Raw genomic sequence first — 19270 nt, forward strand, 5'->3', positions numbered from 1 at the left:
AGCTAAAGAAGTCTGAGTTTATTTTGAGAAAAATGGGGAATAACCTCTTCCTAAGACTTCCGCTTAAGTTACATAATGTGAACTTCCACTTGCAAACATTAGAAGAGCTAGATAAAATGGCATACAGTTTTTCAAACTTAGTACAGAGCTGAACTTATGATTAAAAAATAAAAGGTTTTGAAGATTCCCAGGTTCTACAGTGAAAAGTGCTAGAAGGGACAGAAAGGGGCACTCTGAATGCTGACATGCTTTAAACTTCCATCTGGGTGATAGTTATACGAGAATATACTTTTATATGAGAATGTATTTATATAAAAATAACTAAGTTGTATGCTTATGATATATGCACTTACTATGTGTATTAGTACATTAATTAAAATTTTTAAATAAATGAAAGCAACCAAAGGACAGAAAGAAAGCAGCTAGAATGAAAATGAATCTCTTAACTGTAACAACAAAGACTAGCATCCAAAGGAATAGAATTCCAGCATGCTGAGAGAAAATTTCTCACTACATAGCTTTATAGCCTAAGAAGTCATCGTTCAAAATATGTGAACAAAATGAAGACATGTTTAGACAAAGACTAAGAATCTTACCACAGATCCTCACTGCAGATAGACATAAATAGGAAATTATACCTACTAGAAAGGAGCAAGAAAGCAAGAAATGATCAGTGAAAAATATGCTACAGATGCCCCTGAACTGAGGCCAGTGTTAAGGGGCCAGCAAGTTATGTTGTCTTTATGTTTAGATAAAATTTCTCTCTTCCTTTGTTTTCTCATCTATAAAATGGAGGTAACACAAATGCTTTATGCATATAATAGCTGTGAAGATTGTGTGTGTGCACATGTGCAGGTACACAGCACATGTCCTTGAATAACTGCCTAGAGATGCACGATGTCCCAACCCTTGACCAGAGGCCAAGGTCCAGGAGCCAAAGAGAGCTCTTTCAGAAGTGTTATTCTTTTCTCTCATTTATCACAAATTGCTTATTTTCTATAAAATGTCTTCTAGACATTCATAAACTAATGGCATACACTTAAAGTTTTTACACTGAAGAGAAAAAGACTCTGCTTAACAGTTTTAAATGGTCATTGTAGCTACTGTATGGTTTAAAAAAAAGTTAGAAGAGCACAAAAGTAGAAACAAGGAAGCCAATTCTATATCAATGGAACAAGTAGTAATAGTGTCCTAAACTGAGCATGAATTATTTTAGGAGAAAATGTAGAAAAACAACAGAAAGAATGAAAAATCTGTTATGAATGATTTAGCAGGATCAGACATGGTGATGCTTGCCTATAATTCCAGCTACTCGGGAGAATGAGGAAGGAGGGTCACAAATTTGAAACCATTCTGGACAATTTGGTGAGACCTTGTCCCAAACTAAAGTTTAAAAAGCTTTGGGATGTTAGCTCAATGGTAGAGCACTTGCCTAGCATGTACAAGAGCCTGGGTTCTATCACCAGTATTATTTTAAAAATGGAGCAAAAAGTTATTAATTTTATCTAAATTCAAAAGCAGAAAGTGCGTTCCTGAAAACTGTCTTTTACTGCAGTCTCATATTGGCTTTCATTTATGCAATACTTTCAGTAACCCCAGCTTCCCCTCCAAACTTATCTCCAACTATTCAATTTCAGACTATACAATTATACTCCCTTGCCTTAGATCATATGATTGCATCTGCCGAAATAGTTCTTTCCCCTTTCCCTGCACAGTCTATGCATACCTCAAAGACTTGATCAGATTTCATCTTCTTTACTCCAGATTTTCTGCAGTTGGAACCAGTATTTCTTTCCCTTATTTTCCAAATGGGCTATGCCAGGCTGCTTGTTTTACCTGCATTGTCACTTACTCTGGATTACAACCCTGAAAATTAAACAAGATAATACTATATTCAATCTGCATTTCTCTACAACTTGTAACACGATATCTTTAAAAATATTGAAAGGATTGAAGTTGAAATGAAAGGCAATTATCATCACTGAACAATGAGAACTCGGAAGAGGAGAATGGGGTGACCATTTATTAAGTGTGGAGACTTCAACACCCACGGCTGCATAAGAGGCCTCGGATCGCATTATCCCAAGAAGTTTGCGTTTGTGTGCTTCAGGCCTGGTTTCCTAAATATTACTTAATCATCAGATATGGGGGGGGAGCTAAACACAATAGATTTTATTTGCTCTCACCACCTTGGGCTCCTCAGTTTGGAGATGATACTCTTATTTAACAGGAAATCTTTTTATTCTTCAGCGTTTTACTAGTTTGTCATCTCCTCCTTCACTTGAGTGATTGACAAAGTCTTTCCCATAAAATCCTTCGTGGAAGTGAACATTATGAATCAGAAGCAGCATCCATGAAATAAATGAGGAGAGTCCAGCTCAAAGACAAAATAAAATGGAAACACTTTTTCTTACATAGTGAAGCAGGTTTAGCTGCTCTTAAAACTACTGCAATGATGTGAAAATTTTCAAAGTTCACCTGAGGGCAACAGAGTTCACAGCAAGTTGGACTGTATGTAGCCAATCTTACTTGCCAGTGCTCATGTCCTTATACAGTGGCTGTTTTGAGGTTTGTCTATGAAAGCTACATACATGTCCTCTCCCAAATGCCCCAAGGCCTAGTTTCAAAGAGGTCATCAACTAAATCATGAGGTTGAAGGTACAATAGGCTTTTCTCAAATAGCAAAAGCATAAATTTGCAAGTTCTAAAACTAAAAGGTTTGGAAAATCCTCTGCTCACTACTGAAGATCCCTAATCCATACAAAACATTTCAGACCACATCCTTTACAGCCCATACATTGGGCCAGTCTTTAGCCCTAGAATGTGGAAATTGTTGCCTTCTTACCATGTGTATGGAATAAGCAAAACTGTAAGGGCAGAACTAAAGCAGTTTCTTTACCTGAGGCTAAAAGATGACAAATGGCCCTGAAAAGATAGTTTTCTGTGGCATAGAGGCAGGAGCGTATGCTGCTGAGGCTCAACAATCTGAGCTCTTCCACTCACAAGATAGTTCATGTCTCTGATTCTCTCTTTCTCCATCTATAAAATGGGAGTAATAATTACTTCACTCACAGTGTGATTATTTATTAAATAATGCTAAATGAAGTGATCCTAATGTCAGCTGTGTGGGAAGTTGCTTCCACACAAATGTGTATGTCCCTTCTAATAACTAATTCCACACTCTCCAACCTTGCAATAGCCACACTTCTCAAAGAAGGAAGGCTTGCAGGAGAGCCAGATGAAAGAATAGACTTTCAGGATGGGTTGTAGCTCAGTGGTAGAACACTTGCATATCATGCATGTAGCCCTGAGTTCCATCCTCAGTTTATTTAAAAAGAAAAGAAAAGAAGTAAGATGTACATGAGGTGGTAAACTCAAAAGGCTCAAATATCTCTAAGAAAAATGGACATTTTTCATACCCACATGGAAAAACTTAAAAGGCTCTTTTCTATTAAAATCTCCTAAATACCAGTGCCAGTGCCTAAAACCAGGCACCAGTGGCTCACACTGTAATCCCAGCTATTCAGGAGGCAGAGATCAGGAGGATCACAATTTGAAGCCAGCCCAGGCAAATAATTCCACAAGACCCTATCTCAAAAAATCCTTCACAAAATTATGACTGGTTTTGAGTGGCTTAAGGTGAAGGCCCTGAGTTCAAGCCCCAGTACCACAAAATAAATTAATAAATGTCCTAAAGCCCCGTCTGTTAAAGGCTTACTGCATGGCACTGCTGGGAGGTAGTAGAAACTTTGAGAGGTGGGCCTAGTGGGAACTCTTCCAGTCATTGGAGTTATGCCCCTAGAGGGATTGTGGGAGCCTCCCTTTTTCATGACTTGGCCATGAGGTGAGCAGATTTGCTCCACACACACTTCCTGCCATGATATACTGCCTCGACATCAGCCCAAAAGCAGTGGGGTGAACCGAACCTGGGCTGAAATCCCCAAACTGTAAGCCAAACTAAAACTTTTCTCTTTATAAGCTAATTATCATAAGTATTTGTTATAATAGAAAGCTAACTAACACACACCCATTCAGCACACAAATTTTTTTTCTACAGCAACTTTTTCATCTTTTTTTTTATTGTTGTGCTAGGTGAGGGAAATTGTGGCATTTATAAAACTTCTTACAATATATCAAATATATCATACTTTAATTCACCCCCTCCACCATTCTCCTTAATCCTCCTTTCCACCCATTCCTGGAATAGTTTCAACAGATATTATTTTTCCATTTACATACAAGTGTACACAGGATTTGCCCCATATTCACCTTCCTTTATCATTTCCCCATCTCATCCCCCCTCCCACTGGGATAACCCCCCTCCAGGCAGGACCTAGTTTACCCCCCTGTTCTCCAATTTTATAAAAGAAAAAAATGACATTTTTATTTGCTTAAGATAGCTATACAGGGAGTTTCCTTTTGACATTTCCATGTATATATGTACTATAACCTGAAGTGTTTCATCTCCTCCATTTTTCTTCTTTCTACCATAGTCCCTTGCTTATGGTGGTTTCAATCAACTTAAAAATTCTGTATTCATTCTTGTACAGAGAATACAACAACCATATTTGCCTTCTTCACTTCCTTCTTTTACCCCCCTTTGTGAATTCTTCTTAGTGTGACCTATTTTTCATAATATCACTTATATTTCTATTGTGTCTATCTCCTACATGTGAGAGAAAACATGCAACTCTAGGCCTTCTGAACCTCGCTAACTTCACTTAAGGTGACGTTCTCCAGTTCCATCCATTTAACTACAACCAACAAAATTTCATTCTTCTTTGTGGCTGAATAAAATTCATGTGTATAAATACCACATTTTCTTAATCCATTCATCAGTAGTGAGGCATCTTGACTAACCATAGCTTAGCTATTGTTAATCATGCTGCAATAAACCTGAGTGTGCAGGTGCTTTTATTGTACCCTGACTTAATTTCTTTTGGGTATATCCTTAGGAATGGAATTGCTGGATCACATGGAAGTTTTTTTAAAGTTTTTTGAGGAGCCTCCGTACTGTTTTCCAGAATGGTTATACCAATTTACATTCCCACCAGCTGTGTATGAGAGTTTCTTTTTCCCCACATCCTCTCCAACATTTGTTGTTGTTTGTGTTTTTTATGGTAACCATTCTAATAAGATTGAGGTGGAATCTTGACATGGTTTTGATTTTCATTTCCTTTATGGCCAGTGATGTTGCATTTCTTCATGCAATTTTTAGCTATTTGGATTTTATCCTTTAAAAAAGCTCTGTTCAGTTTTTTTTGCCCATTTCTTCACTGGGTCATTGATTTCTGGGGGAGTTTAGTTTTTTGAGTTCCTTGTATATCCTGGTTATCAATCCCTTGTCAGATGTATAGTTAGCAAAGATTTTTCTCCCATTCTGTGGGCAGCCTCTTGAATTTAGGGACCATTTTGTTTTGCAGTCCCATTTATCAATTATTTCTCTTAGTTGCTGAAACATATGAGTTCTAGAGAGGGAGTCATTGCCTATGCCTATTAGTTCCATTGGATTCCCTGCTCTTCTCTGCACTAGCTTCAAAGTTTCAGGTCCTAGATTACGGTCCTTAATCCACTTTGAGTTGATACTGTACAGGGTGACAGACATGGGTAGTTTCAGTTTCCTGCATGTGTATGTCCAGTTTTCCCAGCAACATTTATGGAAGAGGCTGTTTTCTCCATCTTATGGTTTGGACTCCTTTATCAAAATTAGGTGGATTCATGTCTGGGTCTCTCTTCTGTTCCACTGTTCTTCATATCTGTTTTTGTGCCAGTATCATGCTGTTTTTATCGCTATATAGTATAGTTTGAGGTCAGGTATTATGATACCTTCAGTGTTGCTCTTTTTGTTCAGTATTGCCCTGTTGTTTGTGGTCTTTTGTACTTCCAAATGAACTACTTTAGGATTGACTTCAAACTCTGTGATGAATATCATTAGAATTTTGATGGGAATTCCATTGAACATGTAGACCGCTTTTTGTAGTATAGTCATTTTCACTATGTTGATTCTACCAATCCATGATCATAGGAGATCTTTCCATCTTCTGTAGTCTTCTTTGATTTCTTTCTTCAATGGTTTATAGTTTGGATTATTATAAATGCAATTATTTTACTATATTCTTTTTCAACCTGTTCATTGTTGGTGTATAGAAAGGCTACTGATTTTTGTAAATTGATTTTGTACCCTCCTACTTTGCTCAAGCTGTTTATGGATTCTAGGAGTTTTTTTGGGTCTTTCAGGTATAAGATCATGTCATCTATAAATAGAGATAGTTTGACTGCTTCCTTCCCTATTTTTATTTTCTTTATCTCCTCTTCCTTTCTTATTGCTGTGTCTAGGAACTCTAAGACTATGTTGAATAGCAGTTGAGAGAGTAGACACCCTTCTCTCATTCCTGACTTTAGAGAAAATAGTTTCAGTTCTTCCCCATTTAGTATGATGTTGGCTATAAGCTTGTCATATATAGCTTTTATTATGTTGAGGTACATTCCTTCTATTCCTAGTTTCATCAAGCTTTTACAATGAAGGGATGTTGTATTTTTCCTCATCTATTGAGATGATCATGTGGTTTTTGTCTCTGCTTCTGTTAATATGCTGTATTACATTTAATGATTTGTATATGTTGATCCATCCCTGCATCCCTAGGATGAAACCAACTTGATCATGGTGTATGATCTTTTTAATACGCTGTTGATTTCACTTTGCCAATATTTTATTAAAGACTTTTGCATCTATGTTCATTAAAGAGATTGGCCTGTAATTCTCTTTTTTTGTTATATCTTTATTGAGTTTTGGGATGAGTGTAATGCTGGTTTCATATAATGAGTTTTGTAGTTCCTTCCCTTTCTATTTTGTGGAAAAGTTTGAGGAGTATTGGTGTTAGTTCTTCTTTAAAGGTCTGGTAGAATTCAATGGTGAATCTGTCAGGTCCTAGATTGTTCTTTTTTGGGAGACTCTTTATTGCTGCTTCAAGTTCCTTGTGTGTTATAAATCTATTTATCTGATTAACATCTTGTTGGTTCAGTTTTGGATGGTCATATGTATCTATAAATTTGGTCATTTCTTCTAGATTTTCCAATTTATTTGAATACAGGTTTTCAAAGTGATTCCCCATATAATTCCCTGTATTTCCTTGGTGTTTGTTGTTATCTCCCTTTTTTCATTTCTCATTTTATTAAGTTGGGTCTTTTCCTTCCTCATTAAGTCAGATTTGCCAGGGTTTTTTTTAATTGTTTATTCATTTATTCATGTGTGCATACATTGTTTGAGCATCTCTCCCCTCCCTCCCCCATTCCCTGCTCCTCTCTCTCTCTCTCTCCAACCCCCCTCACTTCCAGGCAGAACCTGTTCTGCCCTCTTCTCCAATTTTGATGAAGAGAAAACATAAGAGATAATAAGAAAGATGTAGCATTTTTGCTAGCTTGAAATAAAGATAGCTACACAGAGAGATTCCTAGCATTGTTTCCAAGCACATGTGTATTACAACACAAATCGGTTCATCTCTACCAGACCTATTCACTACTTCCTGGTCACCCTCCCATAGTGGCCTCTGCCAGTTTAAGGTTACTTATTAGCTACTCTGCAGTGGGCACATCAAATACTTTGAGTTTTGGGTTTCCTTCCCTTTCCCTGTTCCTCTGGTTTGCATTATCCCCTTAGCATGTGACCCATGTCCACTAACATTACTGCATTTGTTTTAGGTCTGTAATCCGCATATGAGGGAGAACCTATGATTTTTGGTCTTCTGAGCCTGGTTAACTTTGCTTAAGATGTTCTTCAGTTCTATCCATTTACTTGCGAATGACAAAATTTCATTCTTCTTTGTGTCTGAGTAAAATTCCATTGTGTACAAATATCACATTTTCTTAATCCATTCATTGGTAGTGGGACATCTTGGCAGTTTCCTTAACTTTTGCCAGGGGTTTACTGATCTTGTTTATCTTTTTCAAAGAATCATCTTTTTGTAACATTGATTCTTTGGGTTTTTGGTCTCTACTGTGTTGATTTCGGTCCTTATTTTTATTATTTCTCTCCTTCTGCTAGTTTTGGGTTTAGCTTATTCTTGTTTCTCTAGGAATTTGAGATGTAGCATTAGGTCATTGATTTGAGATCTTTCTGTGTTTTTAATATATGCACTCATGACTACAAACTTTCCCCTTAGTACTTCCTTTAATGTGTCCCATAAGTTCTGATAGGTTGTGCCTTCATTCTCATTAAATTCCAGGAACATTTTACTTCCTCCCTTATTTCTTTGATGACTCACTGATCATGGAGCAAAGTGTTGCACATTCACCAGTTGTTTATTTCCTGCTGTTTCTTTTGTTATTGAATTCCAGTTTTATTCCACTGTCAGACAGTATGCAGGGGGTTATTTCAATTTTCTCATATTTGTTAAAACTTGAAATATGTGCCCTGAAAATGGTCTATTTTGGAGAAAGTTCCATGGGCTTCTGAGAAGACTGTACATGTGCTGTTGCAGGATGGAAAACTGGCGATGTCTGTCAGGTCCATTAGATCTATGGTATCATTCAATTCTAGAGTTTCTTTGATGTTGTTGTTGGTTTTGTTTTTTTTTTTCTGTATGACCTATCTATCAGTGAGAAAGGACTAGTGAAGTCTCCCACTACCACTGTTTTGGGAACTGTTTATGTTTTTAAGTCCAGTACTGTATGTTTAATGAAGTTGGTGCACTGACATTAGGTGTATATATGTTGACAATTGTTATTTCCTCTTGATGTACTGCTCCTTTCATTAGTTTGAAGTGAACTTCTTTGTCTCTTCAACTAATTTATGTTTGATATCTACTTTATCTGATAAAAGTATGCTACTCCTGCCTGTTTTTTGGGGGACATTAGCTTGGTAAAATTTCTTCCATCCTTTCATCCTAAGGCAATGTTTATTTCTATCTGTAAGGTGGTTCTTATAAACAACAGATTGTCAGGTCTTCCTTTTTAATCCAGTTTGCCAATTGGTGTCTTTTGATGGGGGAGATGAGTCCATTAACATTCAGTGTTAACATTGAGAGGTATGTGGTGATTCCTGCCGTATAGTTGCTTTTATTGTGTAAGGATTTGTGTATGTGCAACTAATTCTATGCTACTCTCTGATTACTTGCTGCTTTTCTCTTGAAGTTTAATAATTCCTATCCATCATGGCTATGTTTGTATTCATCTTCTGTGTGTAGAATTCCTTTTAAAATCTTGTGTAGTGATAGTTTAGTGATCATTTATTGTTTTAGTTTCTGTTTATCATGGGAGATTTTTATTGCTCTGTCAGTTTTAAATGATATAGCTTTGCTGGGCAGAGTATTCTAAAACTGAAATTGTTTTCAGTCAGTGCTCAAAATACCTCACTCCATGCCCTTCTTGTTTTTAAGGTTTCTGTTGAGAAATCTGCTGTTATTGTGGTAGCTTTGCCTTTGTATATTATTTGATTTTTCTCTATCACAGCATTTAGTATTCTTTCCTTGTTCTTTGTGGTAATTGTTTTAGCTATAGTATGCCTTGGAGAGGTTTTGTTTTAGTCATATCTGTTTGGTGTCTTGGAGCCTTCCTGTATCTGAATGGGCATCTCTTTCTCTAGAACTGGGAAGTTTTCTGCTATTATTTTGTTGAATATATTACATAACCCTTTGGCTTGCACCTCTTTTCCTTTTTCAATGCCCATAATTGTCAGGTTTGGTTTTTGATGGAGTCACAGAGTTCTTTTGTATTCCTTTTGCAGCTCTTGAGTCTTTCGTCCAAGGAGTGTTCTGTTTTTTAATTCAATATCTATTTTGTCTTCAAGCCCTGAAATTCTGTCTTCCACTTTTTTCAGTCTGCTGGAGTGGCTTTCAACTGTGTTTTTTATTTGATTTAAGGGACATTTATTCCCAGAATTTCTGCTTGATTATTTTCTCTGAGACTTTCCATATCTTTGTTACACTTTTTTGTCATATCTTGTGCTGTCTTCTTTATTTCATATATATCTCTTTTTTAAAATAATTTCCTTAGTTTTGTTTTAGAAATTGTTGAACTTCTGAGTTCACTTAGTTATTTATGCATCTTCTTGTGGTTTTTTTATCTATGTTCTCTTGATATTCATTGAGTTGTTTTTGCATGTTCTCCTTAAGCTCCTCTTTAAGCTCATTGAACATTCTTATCATCATTCTTCTGAGGTCAGCCCTCTCCTTTACTTTCACCAAATCTTCTATTATGTCATTGGTAGTCTTCTAAGGAGTCATATTACCCTGCCTTCTTTTTCTCCCCATGTTTATATTTTCTGCTTTGCCCTTGCCTTGTTTAGTTGGGGGTTTTAATCACTGTTATCTTTTCCTGACTTAATTTCTATGTTCTGACTAGCTTAGTTGTTAGCTAGGTTGTCATAATATTTCTGTTCCCTGACCTGGAGGTATACCTTAGCAATAACAAATTCACAAATTCAATGCCAAACCAGTTATTTATATTATCTATAAGGAACCTATTGGTGTTATTATCTATCAATAGTGGGTATTGGGGAGACAACAGTTGTTTGGATAGTTATAGATACTTAGGTAATTAAAAAGATGGCACTAGAAGAGAGGGCAGGAGGGAGGATGGGGTAAGGGGAAGAAGTGTGAGGTGTGGGGGATTAAGTTCCTAACATGTGTTCAGTCACTGTGGGAGAGGGTGCTATCGTTAGGGATTGCAGAAGGATAGGAAGGATGTGGGTAACGTGTAAAGTTGGTATAATAGATTATTCAGTGAGTGGTGAGTATGGAGGAGGTAGGGGCAGTGGGCAGAAAGGGAGGGTGAGGAAAGGAAGGAAAGGAGGAGTGAGGAAGAGAGGAACAAAGAATATGAAGGAAAAAAGAATAAAAATACAAAAAGAGGGGTCAAAAAAGGTACGTGGAACTGGGAGGGTTAAGCAAATTGATATTTGGGTAGAGTGGAAAAAGGAGATAGGTAACAGTAAATTGAAAAAAAATGAAAATAAAAATAATAATTAAAAAAAACAGTTCAATGAATGTTCTGAAATCTTTCCTCTGATTTCAAATCCAGTTACTGATAGTTTTGACAAGGCCTCTCTCTGCATCTCTGCCCCTTCTTGAGGTTGGTATGGTGGGCTGTGTGGAAATAGTTGTTGCCTCACTCTATCAGACAGCTCGGGAGGGGATGCTGCTCAGGGTGTTTGAGCCAGAATTCTCTTGGTGGGATGGGCCATCTAGTGTAGACAAGTTCTCCAAAGCTGTCATGTAAGGAGCTGGTATGTGAGTAGTCACCAGCCCCTACTGCCGGCAGGGTAAGCCTGGGAACTAGAATTGAGCTTTTTGGTCCACCACTTTTCTCTTGGAAGTTTGTCAGTTTCAGCTCATGACCAGTTTCTCCAAGGTAGTGGAATGTTTTGTTTTCACCAAACAGCAGGACCACTCCACCCCCACATAGGCTGGGTCACCTCAGCGTTCCACCCCACCCCTGCCAGGTAAAGGTGAAACATTCCTTCCATTTATTTGATGACCAGTTTTGTTGAGGGGGAGTGATGCAATGTGCCCGCCAACTGCAGTGGACTATGTGGTTCCCTTCAGAGCTGATAAGGTATCACACTTACCTGGCAGGGGTACAGTTTTCTCACTTCTGGGACAGCAAAGGCAGGCAGCACAAGCAGGTTCTGTGTCCACAAATTATGGCAGATCCAGGACATCACAGATGGTCACAGGTTCTCTGTGCTGTGTTTTCACTTTTCCAAGACAGGAGAGAAGAAGCCACAAAAAATGGGAGTAGAAGAAAAATGATTTCCCAGTGGGTGAATCAGAAACTTCTGCCCATCCCAGTGCCAGGGCTTCCCCAGGTATTATGTGCTATGAAAAGCTAATTTAAGGGCCAGTCTTTGAACATTATATGCACCCTATGTATTGACGGTATCTTAGTTGGCAAAAAAAAAAAAAAGCAGGGTTACCCAATCCTTGCTACATGAATCTGAAGTATTTTTCTGAAATCATGGAGCTCAGGGTTCCGGGGTCCCTCAGTATCCACCATCTTGCTTTTCTCTCCCATTGCACATATTTTCAATTTGAATGTCAATATTTATATAACATTTTTTATATATAATCTCCTGGAGCCTTCCCAGGAGGATAGATTTTGTTAACTAACTGGAAGATCTTTTTTTTCCTGAGAACAATTAAAATTTTCATCTTTCTTGTAATGGCTATTGGGTACTTGAAGACAATATTAAGTAGTGGGTGGTAACATATAAATTTGTAAATGAAACCAAGAAAGACATAAATTGTTCTGAATAAAAAGAGTGATGGAGATGTAGCAAGGGAAGATTCAGGAAAAATAAATCAGAACTGCCAAGGTTGGAGGAAAAAGTAACAGAGATAATGAGAAAGCAAGAAAGAGAAGCAGAGAGAAAGAAACCCAAAGCAATAGGGTCCAGAAGAGGTGATGGGAAGTAGTGAGATATCCAGTGAAAATTTCTGGGAATGCCACCTCAAGATGTGAATGATGACCTTATTTTCTTATAGAGCTTTAATTACATTCTACATTGGCCAATAATGCACTTAGGCTGTAGCAGGAAAGGACAAGGGGGCCAGAAAAGGAACAAACAGACTGTGTTCTGACAATGAGACAGGGGAAAGGGATGGCAAAGCAGATAGATAAAACTTAAAATAATTGAAATATGAATGTCACATAGCACTGGCAAAATGCAATAGCTATAAAGTCACATGCAGACATATTGAGCTTTGCTTTCTGTTTCTGTAACCTGCTTGCAAGGGTAAATAAGGTGAGATCCCTTCTGTTCTCAGGGCTCAGCCTTTGGAAATGAGTCCGCTGAGTCTGTACCAGCACAATAAATGTTGCTTCCTGCTAATCTGCCTCAGTGTCCTGTATCTCAGCTCATAATTTCCCGGAACATTTCTTGGGGGCTCGTTTGCTGGGATTGTGGAGATGGTGAGTTATCACCTCCCTTGTCACCATGGTGCATGCCCCAAACCACTGGGAGGAAATCCCACCACGTGCCAATGGACAGCTTGATCCGGTGGGGGGATTCATTCCCCAGGCAAGTCGGGGCGAGGGCCTCGGATGCACAACGGAACCCAGTGAGGCACAGGAATCAACTTGGGAACAGTGCTCATCAGACTGGTGAGAACCCAGATTCAAATTCAGGCCTTCCTGAGGAGGCAGAAGGGGAGGTGATCAGCTAATAATAACTACCTTTTGGGGTGAAGCCATGACTCTTAGTTTGGGGAGAGGGGCAGAAATACTGTGCTTTACAGAAGAGTATAAGACACCTCCAAGAGTTAACAGGGGTTTGAGCTTTTCCCAGGAAATAGTCACAACTGACATTAAGGAATAGATAAAAAATTCAGCTCCAAAAGGGGAGACTCCCACGAGAACAGATGCATCATCCACCATTCCACCGGCTAGCCCTCTGGGTATAATTTTAACATTTTTTTCTTGTTTTGAGAGTGCACTCTAATTGTGTGTGTGTGTGTGTGTGTGTGTGTGTAAATTTGTTTAAAGCACGGTGCAAAATTTAATTTGCTCCTGGAATCCCAGCTCATCTTATGTGAGCTTAAGTTGACATTTTTTCCTGGCAAACTTAATTTATAATATGTCTCTGTGTGTGTACATATATGTAAGCACCTTCAAAATGGTTCTTAAACTGCTGTTATAAGGTTAATATGCTATTCAAGGTAGCAAAAAAAAACTGTTTATTTTAAAGATCTCTGTTACAAACTGCTTAAGCTTTTCACATTTAAATATGTAAACATCTTCAGGATGGATCTTATTATAAAGCAAATGTAAAAAAAATTATTACTCTATTCTACTGCTACTTTTAAGAAAACAGGTTTTCAAACTTGTTTCAATCAGGTCTCACTAAGATGCAGGAATTCAGGGGTTAACACTCCAGCTTAGACCAGAAGAGAAAAAAAAAAAAAAAGGCAGGCTACAGTCTGCAACAGAAATCTGAAAATTTGGGTAGTTAAAAAATGACTTTAGCCTGTTATATTCTGTCATAAATAAAATCTGGGATTTCATTCTCTGTTATAACACATAGGTCTATTAACAAATGGGCTTTCTATAAATTGTTTTTATACAAAAAATAATTTTAAGGTTGCTTTCTTTCTGCTTTTTTCTATACAGATAGAAGGTTCTAAGTTAAAAGGTTTTATAAGTTAATTTCAACAAGTAACCTATTATATAATATAGGTATGATATTAAAGATATGGTTTTTTAAATAAACGGATAAAAAATACTTTTAAATTAAAAAAAAGATAAAGGGAGCTCCCCCAGGGGATACAAAACAAGTTGTCATAAAGGTGAAGAATAAGTTGTCATAAAAGGATAGAGCTTATAAATGCTTATGTGATTAAGTTGACTAAAATCCTGTTACATTAAAGGTTTTTGTAAGGTCAAAATTTAATGTGCTGATGTTAAACTAAAACTTAATTCTCTAAGCTCATGACAACAAGACTATCTTAAAATGTTGTTCTTAATAACATTTACAAAAACGGTCTTAAAAATGGTTTTTGTTTTGTCAAGTTAGCTGTCAGGAATATTTGGCACTACAGGTTAATTGACAAATTTGTCAAGACTAGAATTTATTAAAACACAGAGAAGCAAGAGGCAGCTGAGCATAGGGAGCACTGCTACATTGATAGGAGGGTTAAGACAGATTTACTTATGTAAAGCAAAATTTTTAAAAAGCCAAAGTGCACCCTCCAGATAGGATAAGAAATAAAAACTCAAAAAGGAGCACTACACTGAAAGTTAAGACCTCCAGGTTTTATTGGAGTCAACAGAGTGGAGATGTTAGTCCTATTTCCACATATCAGGCAGAGGGAATTTTTGGCCTGGAATGGCCAGATTGGGCCTGTTATTTTAGGGAGACTCCATTGACTACAGGTTGGTGGGATCCTGCCGTATGTCATGAGCCATCTGTTAATGTCAACAATCTGGGATATGATCCCTTATCAACATCTGAGCCATGATTCTTGGCCACTATGTTTCCTAACTCCATACTTAGTCCCCATAAATATTTACCTGTGTTCTCTGGTGATTTTTGTCAGAGTTTTGACTACTAAGGTAACTGAGTCATATTCATTTAAGAGTTGGTTTATGTTGGGGTTAACAGTAAGGACAGCCATGTTAGGATAGACCCCCTCCTCCTTACAGATGGCTTACTAGAAACTCCCCACTCAACCCCAAAGACTGGCAAAGAGACAATTGTTAACCTTTATCTCCCTGATGGATGCCAAGGACAGTTGGGCAGACAGTGACCTAACTAAAACTTATCTTTCTTGGTTGCCCAGCAACAATATCCCTTAGTGACCTTCCTGGTACTTTTCCACTAGCCCCCTATATCTAGCCCAAGTCTGTGTTTGGCAATGGGCTCTGGCTCTCTTTCTGGGGTCTCCCTCCACAGGACCCCTGCCTAAACAATAAATCCTGTACTGGTGTTTGAGCCATCTCTCTGCCTCTTCCATGACTCTTATTTTCTAACAGTTTATATAAAATTTTCTAGATAACCTCATGGTTAAACAACTGTTGTCTTGGGTGATTCTAATGCAGTCAGTATCCTATATGTGTCTGTGACTGGACTATTTGGATTTGCTAAAACTCTTCTTCCCCCCCACAACTGATAAAAATCTAAGGTTATACTTCAAGAATGACTAAACTAATGTGTATATATAACCTCTCTAGAGCTATGATGCTATTGCTGGTTCCTTATACTAAATATATTTATGTTTTTCAAGTGTATCAAGCCTTCTAAAATACAAAATTTAGATAAACATGGTAAAAAAAAGTTAATGATACTGATAAACTGTTCTGTTAGTTGCTAAACTGTCTATCAAAATTTTAACCAAGGCTCTTTTAAGAGTTTTGTCATTATAGTTCTGATCCTTCTGGGGCATTTACAATCAAGTCCATAAAAAAATGACTCTAATAAGTGTTTATATGTCAACTAGGTTAACTTTTTAGATATCTGATTTTGTTGGATTTTGTTCTATACTGTCCTCGTTTAGAAGCCAATTGTCCAAGGGCAACTCCTTCTATGACTCTTTGTTTCTCAAATTTAGCCAAAATGGTTTAGTTGGCGCTGACTCCCACCTGATCTGCTCATCATTCCCTCCACCCACCAACATGGGACCAAAACCAAATAAACAAACAAAATCCAGGAAAAAACAAATCCTCAAGAAAAAAAATTAGCAATCAAGAAAGATCTTCAGTCTATGGCCGTACCACCCTAAATGCTCCCGATCTCATCTGGTCTTAGAAGCTAAGTCAGGGTCAGGCCTGATTACTACTTAAATGGGAGACAAATCTACAAAAGAGGCTGCTCAGAGACAAACAGTTTGGAGAAAAGGGGAGGATTCCATCAAAATTCAAATGGAGTCACTCATGCCAGATCTCTCAAAAATAGCCAAGGCCAAGAGGATTGAGGAAGTGTTTCTTATACACGTGTGGCCATCTGGCATTAAAGACCTTCCAGATACAAACTCATATTTTTAGACAGGGTTTTCTGCTTAGAGACAAAATGACTATTTTTGCTGTCTCTAAACATGTCCTTTAATACTTAATGATAGTCGTTTTAACTTTTTTTAAAACAATGTGTTTTCTTGGACATATATACTGATACTATATTGTTGCCATGGTAATTCTACTCAGTTAAAAAAAAAGACATTGTCTGGATAAAAGAATAAAATGTCCAGTCATTAAAATCCTATTAGAGGGGCCCTATTGTTGTCTTGTCTATCCCCACTACAGGTAGAGTAGCAGAGATTGCTCCTTGGATCCATCACAGTTGAGTCAAGCCAGCTTCTCTTGAGTGGGAATGCATCCCTGATCCAGCTTCACCATGTGAAATCACCCTCTGGAACATTAGCACCCTCCTTCAGCAGGACTCTGCTTCCCAAGAAACAACAGGGGACCAAGAATGGTAGGACAACAGCCCTGCTGTAGTCACCCCAGGAAGCTGACTAATCTACACATGGCTGAAGCTTGAAGACTCAACTCTCCAATGGGACAAATGAACTGTTTTCCACACCAGTTATTTCACTGTAATGTATTGTCACTCCTTGTCTGTATCTGTTGCTATAGTTCTCACCCTAGTCTTCACCATAGGTTTGGCAGAAACTGCCTCCACTGACTGGATTTATTAGCTCTCTTCTATCTCTTTTGGGCAGGATGCATAATTACTATTTATTTTTACTAATATGGCCTCTTTTCATGGTCCCAGAGCCCTCATCTTGTGACTTATGTATGCATACTACTAGGCAGGAAGTGTTGTCACTAGGACTTTTGCTTTTCCATACTTACTATTCCTGTGCAGTCTCTGTCATTGGCTCATGCACTCACAATCACACCGCCTATCTAGTGTGCTCCCATGGTAATCAGCATATCTGCTTCAACCCCACTTACTTACCCCAGGAGTAATGGTTAGAGATCCGGAGTGTTTAGCCCTGATAAACCAGTGTCAATGCTCTGTGATGCATGTGCAGCTATAGACCAAGGTGGACATGGAGGCACAGGCTGCAGCTGTGGTGGTTTAACTTAGGAAAGAGCCTATACATCCAATTAAAAGTATATGTGTCAGGATATACATATCACACTCTTGGCTGGGTGGTGATGTAGGTTCTGATTATTGCCTTTATTGAAGTTGTGTTCCATAGCCCACATGACAGAGGGCTAAGCACGCAGTTCTCCTTCACAAGGAAAAAGCTGCCCCTGACTGCACCCATGGCATCTATAACCCTGTAAATTTCACTAAGCACACAGGGACATATAACTGACATAAGGATAGATGGAAAGGGCCTTGACCCTGAGAGTCTGATGCACCTCAGATTAGTAACTGTTACCCATGAGAGTTCCTCACACAAGTTTTTCACTCCTTTTATGAGGAGGTGAGGAGTGAATTTTCCATCTCTGCCAAAGCTAAAAACTTGTTCCTCTCACTGGGTGAGTCTATAGCCCAGACACTGAATGTCACTTCATGCTATGTTTGTTTGGGACCAACATGGGAGATCACTGGCCTTGGGAAGCAAGGGAACTAGCTGAACCCTCAAGAACCTTTTGATGAGACTGCTTTTCCAAAACACAAAAAAGGCATCTGATTCCTAAAAACTTCCATCATCGGAAATTATTGTATCTCCTGCCCAGAAGGCTAATTCTCCACCTCAGTGGGGGATTTAACTTGCTTAGGACAGAAGTTTTATAATGACACTGCTCAAGAGACCAAATGATGGGGAGTTCCTAGCCATACAAAACCCCAGCCCCACACACTGGCCCCTTGTCTAATTTCAGAAAAGCTTGGGAAAATCTTACAACAAACATAGATTGATAGGCACCTAGGGGCTATATTGGATCTATGGGAAGCAAGCGTATACAGTGCTATCTAGTAGCTGGTTTGGATCTTACCTGCTAGGCTTAATACGACAATCTTTCTTCTTGCTTCCCCTCAGGCAAGGTAAAAAGAAATCAGGAGTCCCATATATAAAGAAAGATTAAATGGACAAAAACAAGTCCTGGGGCTATCGCACCCCTATACATGTTCAACCACATCATCAGGCTGCAGGCTGTTGGTAAAATTATAACTAATAAAACCACAAGAGCTCTCAAATTGCTGACAAAACAACTACACATATAATGATGCTGTAAAAATACAAACCTCTAAGTCAAGATGATCCTCTTAGACCCTGGGTGGGTCTGAACATCAAAGGGGGAATAATGTAGCAAGAAAGAGGGGGAGAGGGCAGAAAAGAAACAGACAGATTGTGTTCTGACAACGAGACAGGGGGAAGGGATGGCAAAGCAGAGAGATAAAACTTAAAGAATTGAAACATGAAGGTAACATAGCACTGGGAAAATGAAATAGCCAATGGAGTCACATGCAGCCTTATGTGGGTTGAGCTTTGCTTTTTGCTTCTGTAACCTGCTTGCAAGGGAAGGTGAGACCTCTTTGTTCTCGGGGCTCGAGTCCCCTGGATCTGTGCCAGCACAATAAAAGTTGCTTCCTGCTAATCTGCTTCAGTGTCCCTTAGCTCATAATTTCCTACAACAAGGCAGGTACATTTTGTTTTGTTTTGTTTTAAGGGAAGTTGAGGTGGAAAAGGAAGGATCAAATGATACAGAGGAGGACTGCAATTTGCATCAAAAGTTGCTTCTTCCCACCTCCACTAAATAGATGGGAAACAAATATTTCATCATAAGTTTGAAGGGTATTACACTCCTGGTCCGTTCATCTGTTTCTTTAGGGAATAAGAGAAGCCAGATCAAGAAAACAGAAAGCTGCTCAAGGTCAAGAAAGGGT

The 19270-nt window shown here is 38.3% G+C and overlaps 1 long non-coding RNA gene across 1 annotated transcript in view; it reads right to left on the reverse strand.

The window, feature by feature from the left end:
• Positions 1–1746: 1746 nt before the first annotated feature.
• The window catches only part of LOC141421297 (uncharacterized), a 104429-nt gene continuing 86905 nt past the window's right edge, over positions 1747–19270 (reverse strand). Inside the window, exons 2-3 of the long non-coding RNA XR_012445906.1 lie at positions 11564–11692; positions 1747–1866 (exon numbers count right to left, since the gene is read on the reverse strand). This is a non-coding gene — a long non-coding RNA (uncharacterized lncRNA). The remainder of the gene's footprint in view (positions 1867–11563; positions 11693–19270) is intronic.

This window comes from Castor canadensis, chromosome 3, assembly GCF_047511655.1.
Source record: "Castor canadensis chromosome 3, mCasCan1.hap1v2, whole genome shotgun sequence".
In the NCBI taxonomy this organism is placed as follows: domain Eukaryota; kingdom Metazoa; phylum Chordata; class Mammalia; order Rodentia; family Castoridae; genus Castor; species Castor canadensis.